The sequence below is a fragment of the Pinus tabuliformis genome, chromosome 4_1, assembly GCF_031772625.1.
Source record: "Pinus tabuliformis cultivar Carrire ecotype Pingquan chromosome 4_1, CPIR1, whole genome shotgun sequence".
Taxonomy (NCBI): domain Eukaryota; kingdom Viridiplantae; phylum Streptophyta; class Pinopsida; order Pinales; family Pinaceae; genus Pinus; species Pinus tabuliformis.
The window spans coordinates 648,884,524-648,890,940 of record NC_142303.1 but is presented as its reverse complement, the minus strand read 5'-3'; the positions used below and the strand labels follow the sequence as shown (position 1 = coordinate 648,890,940).

General features: G+C 38.7%; 1 pseudogene across 1 annotated transcript; it reads left to right on the top strand.

The window, feature by feature from the left end:
* Positions 1–2,553: 2,553 nt before the first annotated feature.
* Positions 2,554–6,155, top strand: LOC149177738 (uncharacterized; annotated as a pseudogene). The gene is made up of 2 exons (XR_016258137.1): positions 2,554–4,908; positions 5,236–6,155. The product of XR_016258137.1 is annotated as an uncharacterized LOC149177738 (transcript).
* The last annotated feature ends 262 nt before the right edge of the window (positions 6,156–6,417 follow it).

Below are 6,417 nucleotides of genomic sequence, written 5' to 3'. Positions count from 1 at the left end.
TTTCTTTTGAATCAGTCGACCTCAAGTTTTCGTCTACACTTCTGGTGTCTGTCTGACATTTGTGCGCACTATTTTTACGCTGAAGTCTTTTACGTCGGAATTCCAGGAGTCTTTTACGCCGGAGTTCAAGGAGAGTTTGTTTGAATTCGTCGTGGAGTTTATGGCACTGAACCTGGAGGACACCAAAACGCTCACAAGGATAGAATTGTTGCGAAAAGAGCTCAAAAATCTCATATGAACATTCAGCAAAGATTTTGTAGCCTGGCACCCTCACCACCTGTTTTGTCCTCTGATTTTACTCCAATTTCAAGCATTCTGAGTAGGTCTCTTCGTATAAGAGCTCACTGTGCAACTCTTCAAGGAGGGGGAGGAACAATACCCACTAGAGGCTCCTGGTTTATGAGCTCATGGACAACGACTCTGGATAATTGGCTATTCTTGCATCCAGATTAGGGCGTTGGCAGCAGCGGTAGAGACATAGGATGTTTGACGTGGGAACAACACTACAATGTGGCAGTAGGAACTACCCGAGGTCTGGCCTATCTGCACGAACAGTGCAAAGAACCCATGATGCATTTAGATATAAAGAATCAGAACATCCTGCTCGACCCAAAATTTGATGCCAAGGTCTCCGACTTTGGCATTTCGAAGCCCCTGAATGACGACATGACGCAGGTCGGGATGGCAGTGCAAGGGACACCTGGTTACCTGGCGCTTGAGTGGCTTCAACACTCCATCGCCACTAAGAAATGCGACGTCTACAACTGAGGTATTGTGTTGCTGGAGTTGGTGTCCGAGTGGAAGAACTTCGACCCCTCTGTGACCGATCCCCAACACTATTATTTTCCGGCGTGGGCCATGCTGAGGGCTCGGATGGAAAGTACATGGATTTGGTTGAAAAGAGGCTTCGTGATAACAGTGTGCATGGGTTTTCCCTCTTGTTGCAAATCAATTCAATGTTGGAAGTTGCTTTCTTGTTGATGTCTCTGAAATGTTTGATTGTCAAGGAACAGGTTCTTCTTGGAAAAAGGCTCGAAAAGGAGATGCCCATCTTTCTGAGCCTAGATTGGTTTTTCCATCAGATGAGTAGAAGCTAGATTTGTCATTGCAGTGGTTATGAAAACCCAAAATACCAACATTTTTCCATTCCATTGTTCCATCTGGTCTTAGTTTCACCTTTTAAGAGAAATTTGAATTGCTTGATTCTTTTTTCTAAGTGAAAAAGATATCTGGGATTGGGTGAAATTTCATATCTTGCATGTCCCACCAACCAAGGAAGAAGTTTCCTTTACTGAGAATTGTACTGATTTTGCTAAATACTTTAATTTCCCTAGAACTTTCAGCCATTTTGACTCTAGCGACATTTTCTTCTTGCTAAATTTTCAAGTGAGAAGCTAGACTAACACAAGAAAGCTTGTAAAATTGACCCGGAGACTTGTAAAATCCTTATAAAACCTCAATAATCAGTTGCTTTTTTGGCAAGTAGTATTTGTAGGGTTCTCTCAAATACTTTCCCCAATTTACCCAGGCACCGGGGCACGACATGGAAACCCCAAGTTTCCCCAGGCTTGGGTGCCAAAAAAGGGTTCATTCTTTAGTGTCTCATAAAGACAACGAGCTATAAGGAACTTTATGGAGAAGGGAGATCTTCAGGCCATGATTTTTTAGTTGCAGCAAGCTACTATGTGCATGCTGCCTCACTTTGGCCATTAAGTAGAAATCCCCATCATCAGGTTTGATCTCAATTTGTGGGTCTGTTGTTGTTAGTCTCTCTTAGTTTACCTGAATCTGCCTCCAAAGTGAGCAAACTAAAGTATTAATTTGCTGTGGGAAGTACCTGGACGTATTATTGTTATATTACTGCAACACCGATACTAAAATTAATTTATCTTTGTACTATTAAATCATATTGGTATCAAACTATTTTCCAACATTGAGCTATAGTATTTTCATCTTATATTGTATCATTTTGTGGTTTGCGGTTTCTAGCTTGCAATACTGGCAACATACATGGGAGATGAACTTATTGTAGTCTATCGGTATTTTCGAAGCTTGGCAGTTGAAATTCCATTCTCAACAGCAAGAGACAATTTGATTATTATATTTGACAAGGTATTCGTCTTTTTTTCTGTGAAGTAAATCTGATTACAATGAATATAATTTTTATCTGGTATGGCTCTTCACCTAGGTGTTCAAGGGCTGATGGTAGGCAGTCTTATGTTTGCTTAGTGTGTTATATTTTTAGTCTCTTGAAGATTATTGTTACTATTTAACTTGCAAGAACAACAGTTTGCTACATGAATCAGAGATGATGGATCTTTCTCCATATCAAACATTTTATTACTGTACATCAGGTTTACAAATTGTTGATTGTCTTGCATTGACCATTTTATTATTAGAGCCAATTTTGTGCATGCCCATCGATATATTATGAGAATTTCCAATTTTAGTTTGGGCTTTATTCTTCCATAGTGTATGCTAAGAGCATTTTGCTTGCTCACTTATTTCATCTAGTGAGGATTTAGTTTGATTTGTGTTTCTATAAAATCATCAGCATTATTCTCAGTTGCTTCCTGAGATGGAAGTATCGGTAACCAAGAAGACCCCTACAAAAGGTGCTGGTGGGAGAGGAAGAGGGAGAGGGGATGGGAGGTTTTCCCTTAAGGATCAGAAATAAGGGGCAGTCATATCAAAGGGAAAACAACTTAATATTTCAGAGGTTAGCAAGGCTTTACGAATTCGTTTTGTTCGCCTTAATGGGATTCTCTTTAAAGTTTACACGCACAAGGTATGCTCTGTTTCAAGCCAATTTTGACATTGTGTTTGGTGTTTTCCTAGTTCATATATGCCTCTTTACTTATAAATTTCAAATATTTTTAATTGCCAGCCTTGAGACATTTGATGAAGTTTGTTCCTCTGCAATAAATGAATTTGAGGAGCTTACCAAACCTGAACTCATTTCAGAGATGGGGATTGGTTTGGATACATTGGTCAATGGCTCGACTTTTAGTGGACTTGTGGTTCTTCAGATTGTGTCAATTCTAATATTCACAGTTCATAATATTAGTGAAACTGAAAACATAAGTCTATCTTATGCGGAAATTTTGCAGCGATCTGTTCTGCTTCAGAATGCTTTTACTGCTGCTTTTGACTTTGCGGGGCACATAATTAGCAAATGTGAGAAATCAGATGATGTTTCCTCTAGTCCATTTTTGCCAGCAACACTAGTTTTTATGGAATGGTTGGCTTGCAGACCAGATATTGTAGCATGTAATGATGTTAAAGAGAAGCAATCCAGAGCAAGATCATCTTTCTGGAGCCATTATGCCATATTACTTAACAAACTTTTGGTATTTGAATGTCTTCACCAAGATTCCAATGGAAGTAGGGTGGAAGGTGAGATTGCATTTGCTACTCCTAAGCGGTAATAATAATGAGGAAGCGAGAGGAGAGGGTGTTGCATTGTGGGAGGATTTTGAACTGAGGGGATTTCCGCCATTGGCCCCAGCACAACTTGCTCTAGATTTTTCCAAGTGACATTCTTACAGTGGATTTGCTGGAAAGAAAGAAAAGAACATTCAGGTTCAAAGGATTCTGGCAGCTGCAAAGACTGTTGCAAATTTAGTAGAAGATAGAAGGTATGGAATATATTTTGATGCAGATGAAGTTTTGTATTGCTGGAGAGGTTCCTGAATGCAAGATTGAAGACCAGTCAGAAGTTGTCAAGCCTAAAGTCTCTAATGCCATGAATAAATTTGATAATGTTCTACGAGAGACTATCCAAATGTGCAAAGCAAGAAGCTTCTTCATTTGAAAAACCTGTGTTATGTGCTTCAGGGGTTACTAGTAACTACTGTGAAGGAAGATTCCAATAAAGAAGAAGAAGATGAAGTAATTGTCTTTAAACCCACTGCAGCAGAAAAACATTCAGAGTTAAATATTGCTTCAAATTCACAACAGAACCCTGTTGCATCTTCAAGTATTCAGAATCTGAATCCATTGTGTCTTCCTCAAGAACCTCAGCATCCCCCTCCAACTGACTTTCCAATACAAATTTCTTGGTATTCTTCAACATTGACCACTGGGACACACCTTTCTTTGGGGGCATATACAACTCCCCATGAAGTTTCCCAATTATTTGAGACTTCTGCAAGTTCTTCTGATAATTGGTCAACTAGTAATGGAACGTCTTGGTCATCATTTTCAAGAAAATGGATCTTTGTTAACCAGTACTCTGGGAAAAGTTGAGTTTGTTTCTACACATTCAAATTGGATTCCTTCTCAAAGTTTGTATTCATCAACTCCACTTGGAGTCTCTGTGAGTACTGTTGTTTCTGGCATGTCAGACAAGCCAATTTCCAATGATCTTTCCTCGACCATGGTTCAAGCAAACTCAGGTCAACCAAAAATCTCCAGTGAACCTCATGTAACAAACTTTGAATCATTGGCACTGTACAAGGTTGATACACCAACTACCAAAACTAGTATAACTACCAAGCCGACAAACAGCCCTAAACTAATCATTAAAAAAGGACATGTGAATAAACCTGTTCGCCATTTTGGACCTCCACCTGGCTTTGGTCCTGTACCTTCAAGACTGCCAGATAGTTCCAAGGCTGATTTATTGCATTCTAATCCTGGAGTCACACCATCAAATGATGGAGAGAGAAATGATTCACGCATAGTTCAACCCGGCTATCCTCTTTTGCCTACTAGTGACAATCTAATCAGTGTTGCAGTGAAATTTCCTTTTCCAGGCAAGCAGGTTCCAAGTCTGCCAATATGCCAAGATCAGCAATTACAGGTGAAGCAACAACAACTTCACTACAAGGCCCAACAACAGCAGCAACATCAAAGCCATGTGATTTTGCCTAAACAACAATAACAACAGTCTTTGTGGTCTGTGAGGTACTGTGGTTGAGTTCCGTAGGTTCTATGAAGCCAATTCTAGGAATGAAACAGTATGTGCATTGGTATGATGATAGAGCTTTCCGATTGCCTTATCTACATTTTTGTGTGCAAAGAATGGAATTTGCCAAGTAATTAATTTTTCTTGTTGAAATTACAATCAGACATTGCATCTCTATTTCTCATTAGATTATATATCTTGCATCGTAGATTGTATATGCATGTACCTTAGATATCTTGCTTGGTAAAAGGGTAGACCATAGCTGCTGCGGGTGTTGGACATGAGTTAAAGAGGTTTTTTTTAACAGTTGTTTGTGGTTTTAACAGGATACCATCAGGAAATGCTTGTTGGTTGGATTAATGGTTACTCATGGTTATGCATCAAAGCTTTGACCTTGGCTTATGTTCTCTATCGAAAACTTATGCTTGCTTTGTGGCCTTGTCCGAGCTAGAAGTATTTTCCATCAGTGCCCTACAGACCAAGCACAATCAATGGGATTTTCCTTGACTTTGTCTACCTCATGACCATTATGCAATATATATCTAGATAAAGCTTGATTTGTTGTATCTGACATTTCACCTGGAATCTGCTGGCTTGAATGGTCTTAAAGTGCTTTTATTCTGTAGAGGCTTAGCAAAATCCAGAGGTGGAGATTGCCAAGAAAATTATTCAAGTGGATCGGTAAGTTTTGAATTGGATATATTCACAATGGGTGGATTAATGAAAAAAGTGCAGTGTAAGAAGGTTCGTTAGTGTCCTTGTTCCTTGTTTCATTACTGGTTTCAGAGATTATCAAGAATACTGTCATCACAGTGGAGATTTTGAATTGCAGATGTGAGAATCAAGGGATCTATGCAGCTGTCTTTTGATAATATCAGGAGGGCTACTCTCAGTATACACATGGAATCACAATTCTACTTGGGGTTGTGAAGGAAGCCAATTTTGTGGGCTAAAATGTTGTTGTTGTCTGTTTTGCTTTAATAACAAGGATTTTGATTCAGGGAAATTATTCGACATAGTAGTTGGTACCTGGGTTTCTTCCACTTAGGATTACGAGTGTTGGTAGTAATGCTTCATTGAAACCAGGCACAAGTTTTGGATTAAGGATTTGTTGATAAGCTTCCCTGGTTGTATGCATCTACTACTTTTCATGAAAATAATTGTAACCAGACTGACAATATTTCTCAGTTCTGTTTTATTAGCTTTTCTGGGGATATTAATACTACGAGACATATATTCTTAATAATCAGTATGCTTTTCATATATTCTTAATAATGAATATGCTTTTTTGTTTCATTATTGATGGTTGGCTATGTTTAGCATCTTGTTGATCCTTGTTATATCGGTTATTACTTCGAAAATTTGTCATGGAAAAAGTCTTTACATGTATCATGTCATACATAACATTTGTATGCTGAAGTAGAGATGTCATTGATTCTCTGTAAGCGTTTTAAAATTTTATGCCTACTTGAGAACTCATTTATTTGCAAAGACATAAAAACACTTCA